This window comes from Manacus candei, unplaced genomic scaffold (genome assembly GCF_025592945.1).
Source record: "Manacus candei isolate 608988 ecotype Guabito, Panama unplaced genomic scaffold, ASM2559294v1 h1tg000049l, whole genome shotgun sequence".
NCBI classification, from domain to species: domain Eukaryota; kingdom Metazoa; phylum Chordata; class Aves; order Passeriformes; family Pipridae; genus Manacus; species Manacus candei.
Window position 1 is genome coordinate 9,406,214 of NW_026138097.1, and position 26,880 is coordinate 9,433,093.

The following is a 26,880-nucleotide window of genomic DNA, read 5'->3' on the forward strand; positions in this document are numbered from 1 at the left end:
CACTTCAACAAACGGCTAAATTAATTTTGTCAGTTCAGATTTCTTTGACATTTCAAATATAGAACATTCTACATCAGAGGGAGTTGGTGAGTGTAGGAGGGGGCTGAGATTTACAGAAAAATTACACTATTTTTTAATGAAAACCCTCTTATTATGGAACAGGAACAGAAAACTGAAGGCTGACGTCTGTAATTAGGAGGTGTATCTGTAGTATCTGAAATTTATTCCATTCTTACATACAGTCATCTGAATTGTATCTTACTGTTTTGACTAAAAACCTTCTGAAGTGAGGACTGCATTACTTACTAATTACCTCATAATTCACTCACCCGTCTTTCCTGGAGCAGGAAGGAAGGGAATTCAGAATCCTCCATGTAAGCCCTTCAATTCCATTCACACCTACTTCAGAGGTCTAAATCGTCATGCTTCTCTGTGACTAAAGCCTAAAATAAAGAAAACCAGAATAGGAACACTTAGTAACTTTATGTTAACGCACTGATAAAAAATTAAAGTATAATAATACGTGTTTTAAAACAATTCATTTATATTATATTATGTCTTTCAGATACTCAATGCAAAGACCTTGCCCTAATTCAAGGTCAAATGACTGTAAGATGACAGAAAACACAATGTTTTTATACAAGTACATAATCTTATATTTCAGGATTTTTACCAGTTGGGCACCACAAGGTCTTTAGTCACTGGACGAAGTCCAAAATTTCAGTCAGGATGCTTCCTTACTAAAACCTTTCTGGAACAGGAACACAACCTGGAATGTGCTCTTAAAACACAGCCTTGAGAAATAAAATTTATTGAACATTCATGCTACAAAAAGGAAGCCAAACTGTGTCAGCAGAAGACAAATCTACTCTCAGACACATATTTTCTTGTTCTCTGCAGTCACCAGCTTTCAGGGGATTTTATCTATTTATTTTAACAAATCAGGTCCAAACAGGTCCAAAGGTGCTGGGCAGCGGCAGTGGTTGATGTCCCTTAACACTGCAGAACCCTGTGGGCAGCCTTCCAGCACACCCTCACTCCTTGCCCTCTGCTATTCCCAAAGGCACACAGAGTATCTGCTGCCCACCTTGGAAACATAAGCTACAGTGTGATGGCAACTGCAGTTTTAACAGCCAAAAAGTAAGACCAAAACTTCAGCCTACTAAGTAAACAGTAATAAAAGATTCAAAAGAGTAGCTAAGATTAAGTACAAAAAAATCCATATTTGCACATAGCTCGTGCAAGTACATTCTCACAAAAATATGCCCCCATGCCATTTATTTCCTATTCTTACATTTATAATTAATTTTTATGTAACATTATTATAGATACCAATTTTTTCTATTACACAGCGTGCATTTTTGTGTGCATGGCTATAACCTTGAAAGAAAATCAACATAAGCAGGCATTCCAGTCTGAAATCGCAAAGTTTTGTCATACGTGTTTGTAACATTGAACCATGCAGAGTGAACTGAAGACACTGAGGCCTGGCAGACTTGTGTCACCCAGGCATTCAACCCTGTCAACAGTATTAGAGATTCTTCCAATGCTCAGAAAGTCAAATAAAAGTTGACTTCTGTAAAACATTCTGAAAATCCTGAGAAGGAAAAAAGAAAGGACATTTTGCCAGCAATAAACTTTTTTATATATCTAAGCATGTTAAGTGCACCTTCACTTTTTTAACAGTATGAATAAAATGCACTGAGGTTGATCAAAATCAAGAAAAGTTCAAGTCTTAGCCACCTACATAGTACGATCCTTGTTCAAATTATAAGCTTAAGAGTTAAAATAAAGGAAATTACAAGGTAAGAAGGGAGACGGTGATTAACATCCAGTTTTGGATTAAGGTTTGAAGCCGAAGGTCACCAGTTTATATGGAGAGGTTCTGTAGCACATACTAACAAACACTCTTAAAAGCACAGATGCAGCATATTGACCACTGTGGTAAGTCAGAAAGAGCCCATGCTGCACAAGCACACACCACGCTGTGAGGGTTACAGCTGAGGCCACTGTCTTGACAATTCAGCAGTTTGTGGTTTATGCAAACAGCCAGTTCAGAAACTTACGACTGTTTTTTTTATAGTCCTGATGTGTGTACGGTGTAGTGTTCTCCACACGTGCTGGAAACTTGTCCAGAATAACTACACCGGGGCTCAGAAAGCTTTGGTTTTGCACACTTCTCGGGGTTCAGTTTACACCTGGAGCAGACACAGCATCTACGAACAAAAATATCTTCCTATTACAAACTTGTCTGAGTCTATGTGACTAAACATAATTTGCCACATTCAATTCAATTCAATTCCTTGCTGAGGAATCATAACTGGAAAGTTTTACCTTCAAAATGTACAGCCTCATGTTTTCTAACTGAAGTAGCTAAAACTACAAAAAGGAAGATACTCATGGAAGCTCGTGAGGGGTGAAAATCATGCTCTAGTTTGGACCCCTCTGGCAGTGACAGAAAAGATGAAAATCTTAATTTGATTGATTAATCAAAACTAGCATCATAAAAAAAGTTGCTCAGATCTTTTGCTTTAGTGACTGGACTGCTTTTTGAGGAGCATGATGATGAAGTGAGTTTCCCCAGCTCAATCAGACAGGCTCAGCATTATAAGACTAACACATGAAGCAAGTATGGTCTGTAAATGTTCATGATGACTCACTCCTCATGCACTTTGTGCTGGTTTCAAAGAATATTTCAAAGCTCAGCTGTCACCAATATCTGATAGTTTCTTCAAACACACAGAGACACACACCTTTAAATATACTGACTGCTGGAGTGAAAAAGGAAAGCCAGAAGTTTCAGAATGGGCACCAAAATAGAGATGAATTGTTTAATGAGCAGACCCTGAGGTTCATTCTCCAGCTTGGATGCACTGAAGCCAAAGGGTATCTTGATTTCTTGAATTGTCCCTAAATTCTAAAAGCACACTATAGGTATTTTTTCTCATTTTTGTGCAAGCAAGCATGCATACACAACTCAGCCATATTACACTCCTTTCCTTTATCACAGTCTCTGGAAATCGAAAATTTTTTAACATATTCAAAACAATACCATCTTTATTGAAGATGGTCAGATAGAATACTTTGTTTATTTTTTTATGCAACCATGTGCCTATATTCCATGAAAGAGCTAACGGAATAATTAAAACAAGACACAAGGCTGAGATACAAAAGAGTACATTCCCTTCTCTGCCCTTCTCAGGCAACCACCAGTATGTATCTTTTAATACTTTCATCTATCAGGGAAAACAATTTAGAATACTCACAGAAGCTCAATCCTTCTTTTCAAAAGACTGCCAAAGCCATCTGAAACACATATGGCAAACATACATAGCAAAGAAAAATGCAAGGCCTTCCTAGCATTCGGGAAAGAGAGGAGAGGAACCAATCAAATAAAACACAGTGGAATGAATCAGGCCACTTAAACACATATGTGCACACATCTTCCTCCACAGGATCTTCCTACAAAAAGGTCATCCAAGACCGTGTGTACACACACGGGGGTATGCACCTGTGAAGGAGTGGGGTGCAGCTCTGCCAAAACAGACCCAGCTACCAATCATACCACTGGCCAGGCAAGATGGTGAGATTCCCATTTTTCCCTGTTTTCAGTCCAAGGAAGTCATAGAAAGTAAGGATGCTGCCCACCCTAGGCCTGCAGCTGATGGGGGCCTTCACTTATGTGGAACGGCTTCACACATGATGCAGACAGAAGTGCCTGTGCAGGGGGAACCTCCACCATGACCCCTCTCCAGTGGCATTACATTTGAAATGGTGCTGCCTTTGCGCTCTGGACATGTAGAGCTGCACATGAAAGGTCAGTTGGGGCCAGGGTGCAGAGAACCAGTTCAAATGCCTAAAAGAAGCAGCTTCAGATGCAGAAAGTTGGTAAATGCCAATTGCTTTTTACCACAACAGTCTTGCAGGAATATCCATGTGAATGCATGCACACACACCAGGAGTGTGTGCAGAACACCATCTCTACTTTAAAAACATTGTGAACTAGGGTAAGTTAAAGATCAACTGATTGTGAGATTTTCCTGAAAATTCTGAAAAATATTTCTAGAAATATACTTCTAGAAATTAGTCTTGATCTTCCCTCCTCCAAAAAGTGCAGTGTCTGTCCCTATAACCAGAAAGATTACTTTCACAACTCCCACTACCACTAATGATCTTTTGACTGTTATTTTAACAAGTAAAATCATATCACTTTTTCAACACAATGTTAATATGACCTGGAGTTTGGCCACATTGCTTACAGGGACATTATCAAAGAAGTGGTAAATTGAGCCTCAGAACCTTAGAAAAGTGATTAATGTTTGTTTATACCTATTTCAAGCCTATCCAGTGCAGCCACAGTTTGGTTTTGTGGGGGCAGGGAGGGAGGTTTTGGGTCTTGCTTATTTACTAAAAACCATACATAATGTGATCCACAAGGACCTCAGGAGAGAAGATGGTCTGAATCCCCCCTCTCACCTCACCATCAAGAAACACAATAGGAGAGAAGGTAAACCATACAAATCTGGCTCACATCAATCCAAAGGCCACATATGCTGTGACAGTCGCACCCAGTTCCCTATTTCACGCTGGGACCCTATCATCCCCCACTGGTATGGAATAGGAGGAACAACAGCAGCATCAGGACTCGTTGCATCCTCCATTACAGAGAAAAAGCATCAAGATAACCTTGTTGTGCCATCTCCCATAGGAGCAAAGGGAACTTGCCTGTTATGTATGCCCTTAGCTCAGAGTGCAACATAAAACTAGGGTTCAGGATGAACGAGATAGCCCAAAGGCCCACACACAGAGTGGGGCTAGACAGGGCCTGCTCCAGGCAAGATGCCAAGAAAACAGGGTTGCATGAAACTCCTTGCCTGGGCCATGGCTGGGGGACCTGGTCTAGGGCTGAGCATAAAGTTCAGGTTAGAGTCAGGGCTGAGAGAAAAACAAAGCACAGAGGCCCACAGAGAGTGGGCACTCAAGCAAGTAATGGATGCAGGTCCTATCTCCCACTGAACGCATCTCATGCATGCAAGCAAGATGAAAGCTGTAATCTGCCCCTCACAGCTGCCACTCTAGGTTGCAAATACCTTCAGGCAGACATCGTAAACTTCATTACACCTGATTAGCCTCAGGTTCTTAGCACAGCATCCCAAAACATTACCCCCTCTTGCTTCTCATCTCACTTTCAATTCCAACAACATTTCACAACTTCCAGAAGCATTCCTGCAAACATCTGCACCCTTCAGCTAGCCTTACAAAGCACAGTGTCTACAGCTTCTGAGAGAGCTGAGGCAGGTACCCAGGGGCCCTGTCTGCAAACACCTGTGTGAGAAACCCAGCCCTGGGATGGTCCCACCCTGGGGCTCTTCCCCCACCCCACACAGAACACCCTGGCCTGCACTGCTGTAGTCTCACTGAACTCCACTGCTGCAAGAAAAGCTTTGCTTCTCCTGGGCTTCTCCATGGGAAGCTTAAGGCTGAAAGAAAGGTACGCATGGCCCAGCAGTTCACTATTTTTAAGTTGGCCTGTTATACAGCTGCATATCTTAGGTTATCTGCCACACAACTGATCACAGTCCCGAGTTGCCAATCCAACTTCTTCAGACACAAAAACTTTGCATTATGTAGTTTTGCATCAGAATCAACTCAAAATAGAAATAGAAAAAGATGATCTATCTTCTTTTTGCTCATTTTGTTCTTGATAAGAAAATCTTTTTTTTATATATTAAAACCACATTATGCATGTAAACACACGCACTCTTTGAAAATTAGCTGTAAAGCTAGTCATTAATTGTGAAACAAGCCTGCCATCTGAAATTTTGTTTAAATTACAAAAAGACTGAAAAAATTACTTTAGATATATCTTCACATGAAAGTTCATTAACAGTAGGTCACTAAATCCAGTAGAATATAAATCTGTGAATAAAACTTGGAAGATTGCTCCCTTCGAATTAAAAACTAGCAGCTCTGTGTCTGGTGGAGAGTTGCATAACCTCTACAACTTGCCAGCTAAATGTCTGTTGTAGTGTTTGTTCTGGTTTTAAATCTCTTATGAGATATTCTAGGTATAATCTGAATAACAGCTATCAATGAACAAGGACTTAATAAAGGACATATTATTTTATCTTTGTTGATGACAGCACAAGACACCCAACAATGTCTGCGCTCTTAAATCTTTACGCACCCTTTAATGCCTTATTTTATCAAGTTGTAGCCGAACCATGACTCTGAGCACAGACTAATAGAACATCCTGCTTCAAAGTACTCAGATAAAGGGCCTTGTTTATAATACACATAATTTTATCTTTTACATTCATTTTTAACATTGAAAGAAAACACAAGCAAAAATTTAATTATTAAAATTATCTATGCACTTTTGCATTTTTCACTCTTAAAAAAAAATATTCATTATGTGCACCAAGGAATATAATGACCATAGAAACAAAACTACAGAGCATCAGCTTACAGGTTTCCAGACACTATGGGTAGTTTCAAGTGGTCAGATTTCAAAAAGGAAAGAGCTTCCTCTGCTTCCACAGCTTCTGTTTAGCTACAAACTTTCCTTATATGTGTAATTAATTCTGGCAACAAATGAGTCCACTATACATAGCCCTCAAAAAGAATCAGCAACTACTCAGAAATAAACTAAAATGATGAGGTTAATCACAACTTATTTGGGGAAGAAGAATAAATCAGGTTTATCTTCAACTATCATTCTTCTTAAATATAAAGTATAAAAATCTTTAAAATGCCTTGAACTCAGGAAGGCACTGAGTTTCAGAAGAAAAAATGAGGTTGGGGTATAAGCTCTTACCATACCCAACCTACTATATGGGGTAGAAGTCAACAACACGCAAGTAGGAATACACATTTTGACATTTTTAAGGAAGTTGCCCCGCATTACTCAAAAGTTTTTATCCCATGTTTATTTGGTAGATCATTTATGTATAATATTTAATATCAAATATTCACTAAAATCTCAGGATACTAAGACTCCACCCTTGTGCAATGTAGACTTAAAAACTAAGTGCATTTCATTTTCTTCCCATTAAAAACCATGACAGTTGAAACAAATTCTCTACAATACCTCTTGCATTACTTAATATATCAAATTTTGCTTAACCTGTGCCATCCTGAATCTCAGCTTCTGCTATAAGTTACACAGCTAGAATAGAAATTGCCAAAGATAAAAGCTTGCAGCCTTTAACTACCAAGAGCTTTGTAAGTTCTGAGACTAGACCAGTCACTATATTATTACAAAAATGGACACTATTTGGATCTTTATCACTTTTCAGCAAAAAAATAGTTAAAATAAAATACCAAATACTGAATACCAAGCATTTTTGTCCCAGAATCCAACACTACACAGATGAAAGGGACAGTTTACGCTCCTCTGACCCATAGCAAAAGAAATCAAGACTTGCATTCAGATCATGCTTGGAAATTTTCTCTGGTATTATTATAACAATATATTTCTGTGTAACTCCTGTCGTGGTTTGAATCTTGTTTTCCCCCAGAGGCTAAATTAAGTGGTAGACCCCAAGGGGTGGAAACCCCTGGAAGTTTTGAAGTTCTGCCCAATGGGCGCTCCTGCAGAAATGTAAACATATCACAAGCTCACCGGAAGAGAAGAGTTGTAGTTTTGGTTGCTGGAGAGGTGGCCATGTTGTGAGCCACGAGGAAGGGGGTCTGAGCCCCTTGGGCCCTCTGGGCCCTCCCAGCCCCTGGTTGGGGGGCTGCAGGGACCTGGAACAGCATAAAGCTGGGCTAGGTGCCTGTGGCTATGCCGGGAGATGTTTTCTCCATGGGCGCAGAGCAGCAGCTGGCACTGACCAGAGAAATGGTGGCAGAGAGCCAGAGCAGATAACACCTGAACTGAAGGAGCAGCAGAAGCAACATGCAACACCGCAGAGAAGACTCCTGGAAGGAGAGCCGGGAAGAAGAGAGAGAGCCAGCAGCCTGAGAGACAGAGTTCTGGGGGTAAGACTGTACCAGCCCCCCAAAACTCCTTTGAGACCTCCTGGAAGGAGGAGTAGATGGACTCCTATTTTAGAGGAGCCTTGGAGTATGCAGCACCAGAGAGAGAGAGGAGCTGAGAAGCTCAGAGCATCCCGGAGCTGGACCGGGACGGCCAGATGGAATGCGGGGGGAGTTGACCTTGGCTCCCCCCCCCCTTGCACTGCTGCCACGGTGGCAGCCTGAGAGACAGGGCACAGAGGCCCTGCAAGGAGCTGAGTCTCCTGGAGATACCAGACCGTCACGAAGACCCCCCTGTGTCTTCGTGATATGACGTGGTGATACGACCTTGTCTGGGGTTACGAAGCCCACGGAAGACCCCTCGGTTGGAGGGGATGGGGCCGAGAGAGGCTTGAATACCTCCCTCGTGGATGCTGGCAGAAAGCCAGCTACCAGCTGCTGCATGTGGAGAAGACAGACAGACTGCTGCCTCAGGAGATGCTGCTGCTTAAGGACTGGAAGGGATCTGTCCTTCTTTCCCTCCTGGACTTTTATTTGGAGGGGAGAAGAGATCTGATCCACTGTAAATACATATGTCATGGTAGAGATAGTTGTGATCGTGTGTATAATGTGATATGGTATTTATTTGTACAGTCATTGTAATATATTTCCCTTTCCCCCACTTTGAGTCTGGTGTGTTTTGTCTGGAAAAACCCATCTCACATTAGGTTGAGATGTGGGAGGGGGAATGGAGCTAGGGGATTGGATTTTGGGGCTATCTCAAACCATGACACTCCTTTTCCAGCTCTGACTGGTATTTTGTGACAGGAATCTTGTTCATCACAAAAGTAAAATCCTCATCAGCTGAACAAAAATATTTCATGAAAACATAACAGATTCAAATAGCTGGTGAGGAAACACATACCCTAATGGGTTCCTTTCAGCTTCCCTGGCAAGCTGAGAAGGGACCCAGCCTCCCTGGTATGGCAAGCCTGCATCAGCTCTTAGGCCTGCAGCAGGCAGCTCCTTAAAACAGGCTGGTGCATGGTCTAGGGAGAACACAACTGAGGGGATTTAGAGACAGACACCCACACCTCTAATTTGCAAGATGCAATGTCCTTCAGATATGCAGCAGTACGTTTCATCAAAGATGGCATGGGCAGCAGCAGCAGCAGTACAGCAGGCACCTTTTTTTGGTATGTCAAAACCACCAATGCCCACAAACGGAGAGGCGGAGAAATAGCTCTTTGCAGTTCTGTGTGGGGCAGGTTATATGTTAGTATCAAATGTGACTTGATTTTTGAGTGGGCAGTAAGTGACTTGGCTCCAGGACTGCTCACAGGTGCATCAACCCTGCGTTGCCTCTGAGCTGTGGTACAGTCACACTTTTGGGACTCGATATTTTTTTCTTACACTACATAAAAGCACCAGTTTACTCCAAGATGGCTCAGCAAGGTCTGAAGCAAAAAGGTGCAGGGGAGACAGGTCCTAAATTCTCTATAAACCTTTCCTTGCAAACCCTGCCACACCACTAGATAACATGTGTCTGTTGTTTGAGAGTGCTTCTGAGTCTGTGTAGACATCCCGTGCCATGGTCCCAACACTGCATGGGAGCCAGACCAGAGCACAGCAGCCTCACTGAAAGGCCAATGGAGCAGATGAGCAGCCCGCTGTGATGCTCACAGACCTGCCACCACTTCAGAGCACCAGGAGAGATGAAGATCCACAAGACATGTCCTTCTCAGAAGTCAGTGCAGGCAGAGCTTAAAGTATGCTACAGTAGGAAAACCTATTCCAACCACCAAGGCAGGAACAGCTAGTTCTGAGGCTTTTGCTTATCAGTCTGTTGTTTAGGGGGTAAGGAAGGAGCAAGATACAAGGGGGGGGGGGGGAGGGCAGGTAGAAAGGGGTTTTTAAGGGGCCCACGGTTAGGTCTTCCAGAGTTCACATTTCAAAAAAATTATCATGGTGCTTTGCCAAGATGACCAATATTTCCAAAGGAGTTCTTTTTGAAACCATTTTAATGAAACAAACTTGAAAGCATGTGTATATTCAGCATTGATGCTGGCTCTTGATATCAAAATCTTATCATTCCTTCCCCCTTCCTGACCCACCATTAAATATAATTAACTCCACTTTCTTTCCAATGCTTTCTGCTTTCTTGGCAAAGAGTAGGCTGCAAAGCTTATCAGAGAGTAGAGAATGGAGGAAGGAAGGATGAAACACAGCAGGAGAGCTGTGCCCAAAGCTGATGATTTGAACACAATTTAGCTTACAGTTAAGTCACAGTAGGACTTTCATAATGTCCTTTATCATCTATGAAGCCATTTCCTCATTATTCATTATCATTATACATAACAAGACAAGGAAAGATGTTTCTGCACAAAATGGAAAACCATTAGCATAGAATCATAAATCAGCAAAGGCTTGATGAATTTTAGAAAAGAACTCAATTCTTGCTTCTGTTCACTAGAGAAAAGAAAGGTGATCTGTAGCAACAACCCTGGACATCCTGTGCAAAACTTTCTCTGGACTTGTCAGAGCTCCTCTCAGAGGGAAATCAAGGAATCCCATCTAGCCTGTACCTCCAGTTCTCATTTCTGTGTCACACACAGCACACATTTATGCTCTGATTGCCCTGTTACATTTAAATATGGGGAAGTCATCTACAAAGAATAAGAGAAAACAGTGTAATACACATTTCGACTTTGCTCCTTCCTGGAATCCATTGCTAATGTATTTCAAACACAAGGTGTACCAGAAGCATTTAGTTTATTGCTATTTTTCAAGTCATGGACAGTAGAACAATTCTTAGTCAAGAGTCATAGGGATCTTCCAAATCACAGTACTAACACATGATGGAAAAATTGGTTTCACCATCACAGACATGAAATCTGCCTCAGATAAAGACAACTAACTCATGAAGTCAAGAGTCAAAAATATTTCAGAGGCAACCACAGGTCAACATGACATTTCCTTTATCTGATCTTGGACTCTGTTTGTACATGGGAAAAGGAAAAACATGCTGATAACATTTGTGGTGTCTTACTATTGAAACTGAGTTGTGTGCACCGGTGAGATAGCAACAGGCAGGCTGCAAACCATTACCTGTCTTTGCCAGCTGAAGGTATTTAGTTTTTTAGTGAAGGGAAGTCTGAAAGGAACTACCTCTGTGGAGAGTGCTAGCATCTCAGTAAGTCAGAGGTATGTGGGAAAGGCAATATGCAAAAAATCAGACTTTTTGTTGTTCTACAAAATAACATTTTGAGCTTCAGAGACAAAGCCAAACTTCTGTATATTGATGTCAAAACAAAGACAATTTACCTACACATAAGTAACAACCTCACTGCAAAATCTGGCCATTAAGCTTCATCCCTTCTTCTAATCCCCTGGACTATTCTTTCAACTGACTGTTACTTCTCATTTGACCTGTTTAACCTCACTGTTTAAGCTTTCTACTCCCAGACCTCTTTTGCTGCTCTCTCACTCTCTCAGCTCACAGACAGCCTTCCATTAGCATTCTTCTCAGCCCGGACGAATGTTAATTGTTGTACAAATCACACTGTAAAGGCAAATATCATAAAAAAGAGCTGAGCAACAGAAATTCAACCACTAGTCCAACACATTCAGCTCTGTTTCCATGATTGGAAAAAATACAAAAACAAGTCAAAACAGAAGGGTTTTTTTCAGGCAGAAAAAAAGGGAAAATGTAACAATTGAGAAAAAGATTAACACGGCAAAAAAACTGCTGTGGAGATGAAATGGCACAATGCAAGTATGCAAGTAAACCACAAACAGAAATCTTGGCAAGGATTAAACTCCGAAAGACATAGATATGATTGTTTCAAAATAATAAAACCCAGCCTGAGAGAAGAGGTTTAGTTTTCCTTAGTGTGCTATTAAGCATTTGCCCCAGCTCCTTCTTACATGTACACACTATTGAAATAACCCTTAGTAAAAAAAAAAAAAGTAGTACATTTTTATGTTTAAGTTCTAGTAACTTCAACAGACCACCATAAATTTCAGTTAAACACCCATGTAAGGGGACAAGAATGCTATTCTGGTCATACACTCATTGCACAAGTTGTGAGGAAAAGCACTGTCGGGAACAAGTCACCAACAAGACAGCAATGCCAAGAGGACTTGTGAAGTGAGCAAACAACAGAGAGGCTCATCAAGGTTTCCACAGGAAAAAACAACAAGTATTAAAGTGGTTTCTTTTGTGAAATGCAGTAGTTAGAGGCAAACCTTTTTTAAGCTCAGTTGGAAAAGACATAAAGCACCAGTAGATTACAAAAGCCATTACACCAAACTGCCACAGCTGCAATGTTGTGGCCTCTTCACTGGGCTGAATCCTCAGCCTCTGCCTCCACCTCCTTCCACCACAAAATCCTTTCACTAAATGAGCTTGTGGCCTCACTGAAGTCCAATTAGAAGTAATTTGCTCTTCTGTTTCTCTCTGGCTACAAGTAGTGCGCTAGATTTTTAGACTGTTTCTGAGTTTGAGAAGAAAGGAGCTCCCACCCCAAGACAGTAAATCTCCTGCTGCAATCCACAAGTTGGATCAGATCAGGAGGGCCAGATCTGAGCGTGAGGCTCTTACAAAGGCACTTGGGACATCAGCATCAGTGATGAAGCTGAAGGCAAAAGAACATGATATTAGCATGGCCTTTCCTATAACCTTATACTGAATGATGCCTCAGACAGAAATAAATGTCTTTTCAGTGAAGGCACCATTTCCTAATTTCTTTCACTCTTAGAGAAGGCTTTATTTTAATAATCTTTTTTAACTGCTTAATGAGAATCCAGTATATCTCCTACACTTCAATTCTCTACATTTTACTTCCCTTGATTACAACAGCACCTCCTTGCATAGCCTATTCAGGAGCTGACATATTGGTATTTTGGTGGATTTTGACAGAGTTTAACTTTTTCCCTTTCATTTTCTTCCTTTGAAGCCTTAAAAGAAATACATCTATCATCTTTTTACCATAAATACAGAAAAGTCCTACAGGCAACAGATTGACTTACAGCTTTGGCTTTTCTAGCAAACATGATGCTATATGGTGAGGAGCATATTTCCTGCCCGAATCCATGTGGGGCTATCAGAGCTAACTTCACAGACCAATTCCCTCTTCATTGCCAATTCACCCTGGTACTATTTTGCCCCCACTGGATCAAAAACTCTATGAACCTACCCTCCCCAAAAGAAGTAATTTTTACCCCGCTACTGTTTCATCAATCACAGAGCGAGAGAATGCAGGCATGTATGTCTGTGCATGCAAAGGGGGTTTAAATCCCCCCTGCCCCAAGCCTTTTATTAGCATTGTAAAGTCAGAATACCAACTAGACTGTTTCTTTCATCACATCACTTGCAGACAATCAGTTGTACCTTATAACAAGCTGTCATAGCTTCTCCTTTCAGAATCCAAGACTGTCCAGCCTAACCTTGAAGGGGGAAAATAAATGACATCTCTCTTAAAGTTTGCCTTCAAACAGAAGGGAAGGAGTAGATATGGTTGGCAACTGATGCGTAGAGATGTGAAAACATTAACTGAGGTATTTCAAACCTCCTCCCAGGTAACTTCATAAGAGACGATTTCAGACTTGAAAGCGCTGTCTTGATTAAGCTACCTTCACTAAAAAAAAAAAATTCACTTCAATCAAATCAAGTGACTGTGGAAACCTCTTTTAAATACCACTGCCTGCAATCTCACAGAGTCCCAGGCACAGTTCCCAAAGACTTCAATAAAACTTTTGTCTGGGATAAGGAGTGCCAGATTTGGCCCACTTTAATACATTAAGTCTGTGGTAGGTGAAAAACTTAAACATGGAGCAGTTGTGAAACTACCCTCATAGCCAAGGAGATAAGAGAAAACAGCACTCGTTCTTCCCCACAATGGGAACATACAGGGGGTGGATGGGAAAGTTAAAGAGGAGGAGGGAGCAGGAGTTTTAGGATAAAAATTATTTAACATCCTCCCAGTGTGGGCTGGAAAGGATTGTGGTATGCTTGTTAGTGAAGCTGGCTAGAGTGGAAGGCTGAGAAAGCATTCAAGGATGCATGTATGTCTGCACATGTGTGTGCGTGAGTGTGTTAAGGGTCAGGTCTGCACAAGTTCACAAAGTTTAGTCAATTCTCCTGCCAGCTCTCCTAGGCTTGAGACAAATACAGATAACCTCGGCTTAACCCAACTCCAAGCAAACCTTCCCTTCTAACTCCCACTGTCAATTAGCAACCTTCAATCTAAAGTGTCTAAAAATAAACTATGAAATCACTTCAGTTACAGCCCTAGTAATGCACTTTTCCATAAACTTCTCTATGTCACTGAAATGCTTCAAATCTCATTTGTTGAAAACATGATTTGTTAAAAGACAAATAAATGTCTGTGAGGGGTGTTGTGGCTTAACTTCCCAGAAGGTCTTTATTCTTGTAGAACAGTTTTTCTATCCCCCCAGTAAACAAGGTACTCCTGTCTGCAATAGTGTAACTTGCTGCTGCTTTTAAGATAAGCAATGCTAAAATAGCTAGTTGGATTACTTTTCAAACACGATAGGCTTCTTGCACAGCAAAACACTGTTATTCAATATACTTTTTTCATAATTTCAGAATCCTTTTTTTTCTCCCTGTTCCCAGGGAGAAATGAAGAAGAAACATCCCAGGGATGTTCCCAGCTGTGAACATCCATCCTCATGGCAGCATCTAGACCACCCAGATTCATCTTCATCTCTCAACCGTCTGCCTCTGCTTCACCAAGATAAAAATCTAGACAGAGCCTTTATTATTATTTTATCCATTACTTGTCTAAACCTTCACCTGCAAAACACTGACTCACTCTGTCTTTAACCACCTGAGGAATGTAAAGGAAGAGAAATTAACTCATGGGCATGGAAACTCAATAGGCAACAGCATAAACTTGCAAATCAAACAAGGAAAGTCAGACGAACAACAGAAGTTTTTCAAACAGATGAAAACTCAAGTCCTAAAAATAGAAGTCAGAGGAAGCTTGGCTGATCTGTTCCTTTCTGCCATAATGCATGCTTATCATCAGATGATAGCTAGAAATATTAAATTTATTAATGTCTCATAAACCTCAAATTAGTAGCTTTGAATACTGCTCAGTCACCACTGAACACACAAATTTAGGCAAGAGTCTCCTAAGAAAACAAGATATTGGCAAATAGACAACTCTTCCACCTCAGATCTTAATAGAGAGGAAAGCTATTGTAAACTACAACATTGCAAAATATTCCAAGTCTTCGTAAAAAGCTGGTGGATCACCAAGTCCCCACTTAAAACTTATGAAATGAACACTAATGCTACAGCATGTTTGATTTTCCTTCATGTCTGCTGCATCAGCCCCCATTGCCAAAGCTGCCTCAGTGACAAATTGCAACATCTCTTGTTTAAGTGTAATCTCATTGGTAAGAGTCACACAAGATTCCTTCAAGTGTTAGGAAACAGGAAGCAAAAACCACTAGCTTTCTTTTTGACAATTAGTACTCTATGTCTGGAAAAGCCTTCTGCCCAAGAATATCAGCAGATCACATCTTAGTGCCTGCCACTTTTCTCACTGGAATATGGTAGTAGTGGCAACACACAAAGCTTTTCTGCTGCAAAGACAACAGTGCTGTCCCACTAAAAGACAGTGTCAGACAGAAGCCTCTTAAAAAATATGTATTAAAAACCTAAACACGACCCTTCAGATTACAGGAAAACCTTCACCCATCATTTTGACACTTCACACATCAGTATGATAAGATTATCATACCAGAAAGAGCATGCTACATTAGCACACTGGAAGTAAACACTTGAACCGTTTTCTTCTAGACCTCTCATATAATTGAAATTTAGCAAATATTTATCATGTTTTGGATATTCTAGGAGTCAAAATGTTTAAACTTTCACCAACATAAATTATAATGTAATATCAAAAGGCTAAGTACCTTGACTGTATGCAACATTTCCATAGGGTTATTTCCAGAACAGGTTTTTTTCTGAATTTTCATCAAATAGGAAATTTAGTCCTGCAACCCCCACTCCTAATTTGAATAAGAGGGCAGCTGCTCCAGACTGTGATCATACCAGTGACCCATCTTCAGGGGAAAGACAAACAAAACACATTCACTGGTGTGAGTCAGGAATTCTCTGTCTTTGTCCTCAGCAAGAGAAATGTAATTTTCTTTTGTGTTGTTCAAATTATCTTGAGGGATCATCATTTAAAAATCCACTGTAAACCATGTTACACAAGGCAATTATGGTAATAAAGTAGTATAACAAAGTTTACAGTTTACTTGCTACCATCCACACTTAATTTACTTTACAGTAAAACTTAAGGGCTTTGTATCAATGCTGTTTTTGCAAGCAGATAACCAATACATGTTCATTAATTTGTGGTACTTTGGGGAGGGGGTGACAGGAGGAGGAAGACAGACAAGGCACTGTTCGCTGTCATGCTTTTTCAATCAATGTATCTCACCTCTGCAACTCAGTCTTCTGAAGAAAATGGATATGGTTGGAGTGTTTGGAATAACAACATATGTAAATGACAAATGCTGATTTCTTTTAACAGAAAAAGGACACACTTCTGCCATCATTTTCTCAAGGAAATAAGTCCTCAGCTACACTGGGCAAAGCAAGGGTAAGTATTTAGCAAATTCTTGCAACACAGAATCAGTTGACATAAACATACAAAAGAATCTAATGCAACCCTAAATCCAAAGCAAATATTCAGAAAAAGGTGAATATTGGTTTTTTTAAAATATTTCCCCCCCCCCAGTAGTTACATACTTGGACTCTCCCTCTTTTCTATATGTGCTGTCCTTGTATTTGTGGTTTTGCATTTTGAGAAGAGAAAATACAATAAAATTCAAAATTATTCTCTGCAATTATCCATTATGATTCCAGGAATAAACAAACTGATTAGAAAACCTCACTGAAATCAACTTATTTTATTAATTCTTCATTCAGTTTAAGTAAACAAGTAGGCTTCATGTGAGATTAGCTCCAGGGTTTATTCAAGTCACATCTGACATGAATGCTTTAACCAAGCCCATTATGCAGTGATTTTAATGGCCTCCCTCAGAAAAAAAAGGGCAACCTCAAAAGATTTGGGAAAGGCAGACATTGTGTTTTCACAATCCTGGGAAAAAACTTGGGGTTGTCCCACAGTGCAATTAGGAAAAAAAAAAAGAAAAAAAAAAAAACCTAACACTCTGCCTCCCAGACTCCGCCTGAGCAGAGAGAGCAAGTCCAGATGGCACCCAGATTTGCTGCTATTTCACAGGCCCTAGCTAAGCCCAAAACCGGAAAAAATACAGCAGGCCTGCTACATACAGATTTCAGCCCTGGGCTACGCGCTACTGTAGCTGCTTCTCAGATAGACAGGGTGATCAAAGGCTTGTTACAACACAAAAAGTCCAGCACATTTATCACTAAAAGAATTCCCCTACCGACAAAATTAGTAGTTCGAGAAAGTGGGGAGAAAGCAAATGCACTGGATTTATAAAATCTTAAAGTGAAAAGTAATATTTTCAAAAACTGCTTCACTAAGTAGAAAGACAGGTTTTCAGGAATTTTATATTTTTCACCAGAAGTGCTAAGAGACCAAACAAAAAAAGCACTGTTCTGTAAGGGCAGGAAGAAAACCATTAACCAGAAGCAGCTGAATTTCTTAATCCAAGCTGCCTCACTGGGTAAAGGTAAGGCACCAGGTAAAATGATTAAGTACATTACTTGAAAATATTACCTCTTAAAAAGCCAAAAGAAGTTTCAGCAAAGAATTTTACTGAAATTTACTGAATGTCTATAGGTATACACAGATATAAATATGGTAAGATTTAAAGCTAAATCTGTGTAAACTTCCTGTCCAAAACAAGAACAAGCTTTGGTGGAAACATTCCTTCAAAGGCATCATCATTTTACCATGTGTTGTCCAGGGCTTATCATAATTGCAACACAGTAAAAAGCCTTCTGTAACACACAATTTCTATTCCATTTCCTACTTGTCATGAACTTTATGAAAAAAATTACTGTTCTTATCTTAATTTTCTCCACTGGTTCCAACTTCTTTGCAGTCTACCAAAAACTCTGAGAAAATGTATTTTGCTACACTGCTTTAAGGGCTAATTTCTCATAGCAGAAATAGAAACAGTAGTGTGGAAAACCCGTAAGACACAGTAGCTTCCTTCCCAGTCTACAAATGGTGAAAACAAACAGGAAATAGAGATTAAAATAGGATTGGCAGAAATAAATCTGTGACTGTAGCAGAAAAATCATGGCTAGGCTTTGCGAACGAAGATTTGGGAAGGGCTCTACCCACATTTGTAAGAAAAATAAGCTTATTTGTAAGCAATGTATTTCACAAAATACACTTGCTGTCTATGAAAATGTTCAATTTTTCTTTTATACATTAAGGAACAGTATTTTAACCAGAACCCAAAATGTTTGCATTTAGAAGTTCATGCTTTTATCCTTCTAACAAGTCTCAGACTGTTCCTTTTCATGGTCTAGGCTCCATTCTAGTATGTAGATATTCATATACAGCCCTTACCAGGGGGATGAAACACAGTGCTTCACTGAAGGTACAGTCTGACCAGCATCCTAATCTACAGAGAAACAGTGAGCTACACTCCTAAGGAGCACAGCTTCAGCAAATTGCAAACCTGAGTTTGCAAACATACTGCAGAGTTTAGACAACAATATAGCACAACACTACAAAAAATGTCAAGTTAGAGACTTCTGAATGCTGAAGTCCCCAAGGAAACTTCTTGCAGGTCAAATGCACCCTGATACGGAGGGGAACATGCAGTTGCCCTTCACCTTCTCCTCTTTCAATCACTTCTTTCTCATGATGCCAAAGTGTCATCTTTGGCTTTGTCCTCTGCCTGCCTCCATGCACTCAGGACTGGCTCAAAATTGTGCTTGCTTTAGCATCTTCAGTGCCTTGACTTCCCTTTCTATTCATAAAATCAAAACACTCCTCCAGTCCCTCATTATTGTTCCTGAGATGTGAGATAATCTCTTTCCTTCTGGCTGTAACAGAAGCAATCTTACCCCCTGAAATCCACTCAAAAGGCAAAAATCATTTTTCTGGATTACTGCCTCAAGCACATTGCCTCTATTTCATCCTGCCAGTCCTCCTGCTGGCTCCCCCTTTTTCTACTACATTAAACACAAATTGCTTGCCTTCATTTTAAGAGTTGTTCTTAGCCGATGACAACTGATCTAAATGCCCTACACATCTACTTAAAACCCAGGTAATGAAGCCTAATAACTGCATACAAAATCTCTTACATAAGGAGTAGATAGCACTTGAAGCCTTGCACTTTAATAGCCAATATAGTAGAGTACACTTTCTCACAACAAAATCTGTGGCACATGGCCTCTTTCTGCAGGTTGAGCCTAGTGCAGGCTTTTAAAACAGCTGCCCTTCTGAACCATTTTACAACAGACTGTTGGGAACTCCTGTGGGATCTTCTTGGTAACCAAAGAGCACTCAAAAGCCAAGTGCGTTCACAGAAAACCTCACAAAAATGGCAGGTTGTTGTTTCAAGCCCTTTCTTCCCTCCAGAAGAGTCTCCCTAGGAAAAACTCCTGTGATGCAGTCTCATTTTATCAAACTGGTATAATGTTAATGAGGTATTTTGGGCTCCATGAGAAACAGTGGCACATTGCACTTCTCTACATGACAGCTCATGGTTTTTCTTCCACAATAAGCAAGGTCTACTCCCAGGAGGTATTAAACCATTTTTTGCAGCATCCCCCAGACCCTCTGCACCTAATGCCCGGAAAGAGGGGAATAAGAGCGCAGAGGGACAACCTGTAATTTCAGTTAATCTCCAAACTAGGGAACTGAGAACAATTTTATCTTCAGGTTCTGCACATCTGCCACACCTGCAGTCCAACCCTCCGGCTGGTCAAGCTCCAAGAACACATCAGCTCCCCATACTTCAGAGCTACCTGATCTGGCTTGAATGGAAAGGAAATCACAGTGTCAAAGAATACACTGAGCTGGAAGGGACTCACAAGGATCACTGAGTCCAACTCGTAGCCTTGCATAGGACCATCCTCAAGAGTCACACCATGCGCCTGAGAGTATCATCCGAATGCTTCTTGAACTCTGTCAGGCTTGGTGCTGTGACCACTGCCCTGAGAAGCCTTTTCTAGTACCCAACCACCCTCTGGGTGAAGAACCTCTTTCTAATATCCAACCTAAGCCTCCCCTGACACAACTTCAGGCCATTCCCTCCGGTCCTGTCAGTGGTCATCACAGAGAAGACATCAGTGTCTGCCCCTCGTCTTCCCCTCATGAGGAAGTTGTAACTGCAATGAGGTTTCCCCTCAGTCTCCTCTTCTCCAGGTTGAACACACCAAGTAACCTCAGCCACTCCTTCTACAGCTTCCCCTCAAGGTCCTTCACCATCTTCATTGTCCTCCTTTGGATGCTCTCTAAGAGTTTAATATCTTTCTTATATTATGGTGCTCACAACATTCAAGGTGAGGTCACACCAGTGCAGAGCAGAGCAGGACAATCCCCTCCCTGAACTGGCTGGCGATGCTTTGCCTGATGCCCCCCACGACACGGTTGGCCCTCCTGGTTGCCAGGGCACTGCTGACTCATATTCAACTTGCCGTCGACCAGGGCCCCCAGGTCCCTTTCCTTGGCACTGCTTTCCAGCATCTCATTCCCCAGTCTGTACAAACATCCAGGGTTGCCCCATCCCAGGTGTAGAATGTGACACTTTCCCTTGTTGAACTTCATATGGTTGGTGATTGCCCAGTCCTCTCATTTGTTGACGTCTCTCTGCAGGGCCTCCCTGCCTTTGAGGGAGTCAACAACTCCTGCCAGTGTAGTGTCATCTGCAAATCTGGGATACTAATATCCCTTCCAGTCCTGCATCCAAGTCATTTATGAAGATGTTGAAGAGCACAGGGCCTAAGATGCAGCCCTGTTGAACCCCACTAGTGACAGGTTGCCAGTCTGATGTTACCCCGTTCACTGTTACCCTCTGTGCCCAATCTGTGAGCCAACTGCTCAATCACCCCATGACGTGTTTATCCAGTTGTGTGCTGGACGTTTTGTCCAGAAGGATCCTGTGAGAGACAGTATCGAAAGCTTTCCCGAAATCCAAAAAATTTACATCAACTGGCTTTCCTTGATCAACCAGGTGGGTTACCTTGTCATAAAGGGAAATCAGGTTTGATTAGCAGGACTTTTATCTCATGATGCCTCCTGGCTGTGACCAATGACTGGGTTGTCTTTCAGACGGTTTTCAATACCTCCCAGAATAATCTACTCCATAACTTTACCAGGCACTGAAGTGAGACTGACAGGCCTGTAGTTTCCAGGGTCCCGCTTCTTGCCCTTCTTGAAAATAGGGACAACATTCCCCAGCTTCCAGTCAGCTGGGACTGAATTCCCAAGACCACCCAAAAATCATTGACAGAGGTTTTGCAATGACATCAGATCTAAAGAAAGTTGGGGCATGCTCTAACATCCACAGATCATTTTAGGAGGTGACATAGTATATTTGGAAAAGTCCAATAAGTATATAAGTTAACACTTACTATTATTAAACAGGCTCAAGAAAATCCCAAGCAAATAACAGTCCTTTATTATATACATGAAGGAAAGCTGAAAGATAAATAACAAAGGAAGAAGAAATACGCAAGCAAACGTATGAATGTGTAGACTACACAGCAAAGGAAAGCTTGCACCCAGGAACTTTTTTAGATGTCACATATCTCAGCAGTAGACTGTTTCACATACTGAGACTGTAGCAAAATTTTTCTACACAGAACTTCAGAAAAAGAACTTCTCTTTTGTTAAGGATAGTGGGGAATTGGGGTAGTTTACCAAGGATGACTGGAAAATTACTCTTACTGAAGGTTTCTAAGAACAGGTTAGACAATCGTCTGTCAGGAAAGATACAGGGATGTTTCCAGCTCAGGCTGAGTGAAGGACATGATAACCTGTTTTCCATGATCCAATGCAGCACTTCAAATTTTTGTAAATGTGCACCAAAAGCCAAGGAAGTCTTAGACTCCCCAACATAAAAACAAGATGATAAAAAAGGCTGAACTCACTGGATCAGCATGGTATTTGCATGTCTGCCCAGCCTAAAACACTACAAAGCATAATGAGGACTTTGCTACTGTCACCTCCTGCTCTGGTAGAGGAGGTCTCCTCCTCTGCACTTCTCTGAGACCTGTGGTGCATGCCTTGTAACATTCTGCCCCACTAGGATTTAAGATGCTCACAAGGTCAGGCAGGCTGCTTGCTTTGTGCAAAAAGCACAATGAATCTCTTCGAATTCTCCCTGTGCATTTCCTGACCTTTGGAACAATGGTGTAGGAAACAAGTTGCTATCCTGCTACCTGTTGCCCCTTCCTGCAAAGTATGTCATGAGATCCAAGTGGTATTCCTACCTCTTCCTTCTAAGTCTTGCACATATTATGCTCTGCAGCCCAATATAAAAAAAAATTCTGTTTTTTTCAAAATGTTTGATCAGAATACACAGTTACGGAAAATTTAAAAAAGTAACCAAAGCTTTACTTTTCAACTTCCAGGTACATTTTTCTTACATCAAGGTTATTGCAAATGACCTTGCATTCAACATTACCTTTTTCCAATTTATTGCATCCTTGCTTCTAATTTTTGTGTATCACACGTTACCCAGGAGCTTTCAGGATTCTTTTGCCCACAGGTGCTACCTCAAAACTGCCAACCTGCAAACGTATGTTTCTGTCCACAATCTATTTATCAGAGTTAGAAAAGCCAAGCCTTTGAATCTGGCAAGAAAAGTGAAGTGAGCAAGAAAAGCTACTAGAGAAGTACCAGCAACGCAAGGAAAACCAGGGGAAACATGGATCCTTCATGTGAAAGGGTCAAGGGACCTGGTGACAAAGGACATGGATAAAGCTGAGGTTCTTTTCTGTTAAGATTTGCCTTCTGAAATCTCAGGTCCCTGAGACCAATGGGAAAGTCTGGAGAAAGGAAGACTTACCGTTGGTGGAGAAGAATTGGGTTAGGATTAGACTTAAACTTTACATACTCAATTCTTTAGCCTAATGGGGTCTACCCAAAAGTGCTGAAGGAGACAGTCAATGTCATTTTGAGGCTCCTCTCACTAAGCTATGAAAGGTCACAGCAAACTGGTAGACTTTCTCAAGGACCATAAGAAAACAAATGTCACTTCAAGAAGGGCAAGAAGGAAGATCTGGGTGGCTACAGAACAGTCAGTCCTTACTTTAATCCATGGGAAGGCAATGAAGCAAATAATCCTGGAAAACACTTCAGAAGGATCTCAGCAGGTTGGAGAATGGGGTAAGAGGAATCTTACAAAGTTCAAAGGGAAATGACAAGTCCTGCCTTTGGGCAGGAATAATTCCAGTCACATCTGTTATATGAGGGAGACCAAGAGAGCTGGGACTGCTCAGCCTAGAAAAAAGACAACTTGAGGAGATTTTATCAGCAACATCTCACCAGTGAAGGCAATGTCCTAAGAGTAAGGAGGGTGGATAGGAAGACTGACAGAAATATCCCCAATGGCAGAATTGTTTTGATATCTCCTACTAGAAGTGCAAGAAAAGAGGAAATCTGTAGAGTTTGGTATGAGGGGGTCTCCCATCAATAATTGAAGCTGTCAGCTTATGATTAGTGAAACTAATGTATAATTGCAAGGACTGTAAATAGAAATGTCATATATTAGATTTCATTAGATTTGTTTTTTCTAATCACCTAATATGTGATTTATGAAGACAGCAATTACATTAATATAGCTAAACTGTGTTTCATATCATCTTATATTGGCCTTACTCTAAAGAATCTGATTTCCTGATCTCAACATTCCTACAAAACTGACTCCATGAAACCACATACATCAGTAGGAAACAGATTGGAATGATGAAGAAGGAAAGCTGGTTTATGCCAGCATGAAGAATTTCGCAGTTTAACATAAGATTACAGATTTAATGTGGTGTAAAGACAGAAAGGAATGGAGTCGGTCCACAGAGAATGCCACTAAACTAGTATCTCTTTTCTGACTCATCTGCCACATGAGCACAGAACAACCCATATACAGGAGTCTGGGGGTGAAGCACAGGGCATTCATCTCAGGCAGTGGAAAAGAACAGTGTTTCCTACACACACTGTAGAGATATACTATTCTTTGACAATACGTAAGAGGAGAGAACTTTTTTGTAGATAAACATCTCCTGCTGATTAGAACAAACGCTTTGATAAATCCAGGTGTTTATTTTAGCAGCAGGGAGTGACAATCATAACATTCTCTGCTCACTCTCAAGCATAACAAATTTTAAAAAACTCCCATGTTTCAATACAAAAGACATTTGTGAACATTTTCTTTCTATATATAAGCAAAGACTACACTAAACTCACTGAAATAAATGAATGCATTTATGATGGTACTCTCCTGGGGACCAACAATGCACATGGTAAAATCAAGGATCATCCTTTTTTTTCTCTGTGATGATAGAAGTGAAATAATACATCTAATTGTGGAAAATGTCACAGAAAAGATGACAACAGATGAGTCCCTTAGAAAAGCTGTCTTAGTCTTCAATGCTTGCCTTTACTTTCCTTAAAATATATTTGATAATAAGAACAACTAATCACCCAGTCAGCATTGATGCAAAAATGTGTTAGACGCACAACTACTATCCTAATAAATAAAATGTCTGTTGAAAAACCCAAGCAGAGAAAATAAATGTGCTATTAGAAGTTTTATTTTGTTACTTTCTTACACCTTGATTCTTCAGCACTTTCAGAAGTCAAATAGCACAGCATGCAAAAATCATTTGTAAATAGTGGTTTTTACGGGTGTAAAAGTTAGCAGCATTCCTGCTGTGGACTCTGTGGTCCTGAACTCAGAATAAATAAAATGTATACAAAATAATGCTGCCACTTACTTCACATCTCATGAATCTGGCTGAAAGAGGCACCTGTTTAGAAATTAAGATCCCTTCCATTCTTTTCAATCCCTCACCATTGTTCCAAAAAAAGTGCTGCAAACAGTAGCTCTGCAGAACTCGTATGTGCAAGTCAAATGCCAAAATAAGAGCTGGTAGGATCAAAATATAATGGAAAGAAAATATCCTGATCACAGATCTTACTGAATGGCCTCATTTACATGCATCAGTGAAAGTCCCTGGAGTGCACAAAAGGCCTTCATTAAAGCCACAGATGAAATCATAAAGCACATGATTGGATACATTTCTGGTTTATTTCATTTATTAGTTGTGGTGAGGTTTTTTGGTTGCTTTTTTTGGTTGGCTGGTTGGGGATTTTTTTTTTGGGGGGGTACTGGGAGGCCACTGTTTTGGAGTTCTTTTTAAGATATCCAGAACATAGGCTGAGATTATTTTTCAATGCCAGTTATCTGGGCAGGTTTCTTTTCCAAGCTGTAAGCCAAGGAAACAAGCCAAGGAAGATGGAAATTCCTGAAGATTATGAACTTGTTGGGTGGTAGTTAAATATTTAGTTGTTGCTTTCCTCCTTCCTAGCCATGACTTCTTTTTTCCATCATTTTACTGGATTTTAATTTTTTTCCTACCCAGTGATTTATGAAAAACAACAGCTAGCCAGCAGCAGAAGCAGCAACAGCATGAGCTCCAGGTGTTAGGAAAAACCCCTACATAACTAATTTTCTCTCTGATATATTATCACTTCACCAAAAATATTATACTTGAAGATCTATCACATCCAAACATAGTTTTAATCCATGTGTAACATCTTCCTTTGTCTTGAATGAGAATGTATTCCCCAGAAAATACAGATAGAAGGACTCAAGAATTGACTGTCCTGTGGCAACTAAAAATCCATCAAGCGGTGCTCTGAGATTGACACAGTCTGTTGGTGCTGTTTTAAGGCAGGATCTAGTAAAACAGATGGCATTGGATTTCAAACCCCTTTGTCGACTCAGTTCACCAATGAGCTGAACATGGATTTTTCCTTTGTTTTTGACAACCTCCAAGAAGTTACAAAAATTCAAATCTAAAATCAACTTTAAAGGATATTCTAGGGCCCCTTGGTAGTATTTCCAGTTTTAACGCGTTCATAAAACAGATAATATCATTCCACAAGTTGATTCACAGTGACTATAGCAGCAGCTGAAGTTGGGTTGGTTTTTTGTTGGCTAAATCTTATGCTGAAACCTGAAATTTATATCTGGAATAGGTTTTTTTTTTCTTCACAGTGGTATGTGCTTCTCCAAAACAGATATTCTGCTATTATGCATATACAATTTATCATTTGTAAAATACCAACTCTTCCAGGAAAATGGAGGCATTTTTAAATAAAATTACCAACTGCCAAAAGTTGACTGAGGTAGGAAATTTTCATCTCACTCTGAATATGAATCCAGAAAGCAAATCAACAAAGTGCAATTCAAGCAAACAAGATGGGATACCTGAGGATAACTTGGCACTGCAGTAAACGATGAGCTGGAAAAAGCCATGCCAAGAGATCCCTGAAGCCTCAGAATGCATACTTAAATGTCCTAAAAGCAGAGATACATTGAAAGCTTTTGTGAAGTTGCAGCATATATTGAAATGCCAGGGGAAAGCACCAGATCTCTTGAAAAACTGAATTAATATTTGAGTATTTTCTTTTCTCTGTTGCCAAAACATTACCAAAATGTGGTACACAAGATACTTCAAATGTATGAGCAGAGCAAGAACCTCACTTCACTTCCGCTCTCCAAGAAAGAGTCGGGAACTGCCATCCTGCCATGCATGTCTAGGGGCTACATGCATCAAGCTCTAGGCCTGCATAGGCTTAGTGGGTTTCTGTGGTTGGATTTTGGTAGCAGGGGGTGCTGCAGGGGGTGGCTTCTTTTAGAAGCTGCCAGAAGCTTTCCCTGTCCGGTGGAGCCAATGCCAGCCGGCTCCAGGACAGA

At 40.7% G+C, this 26,880-nt stretch overlaps 1 long non-coding RNA gene across 2 annotated transcripts in view; it reads right to left on the reverse strand.

The window, feature by feature from the left end:
• Window positions 1-341: 341 nt before the first annotated feature.
• LOC127476394 (uncharacterized) overlaps window positions 342-26,880 on the reverse strand; it is a 137,365-nt gene continuing 110,826 nt past the window's right edge. For both annotated transcript variants that reach the window (XR_007906579.1, XR_007906578.1), the window contains exon 4: window positions 342-443. This is a non-coding gene — a long non-coding RNA (uncharacterized LOC127476394). The remainder of the gene's footprint in view (window positions 444-26,880) is intronic.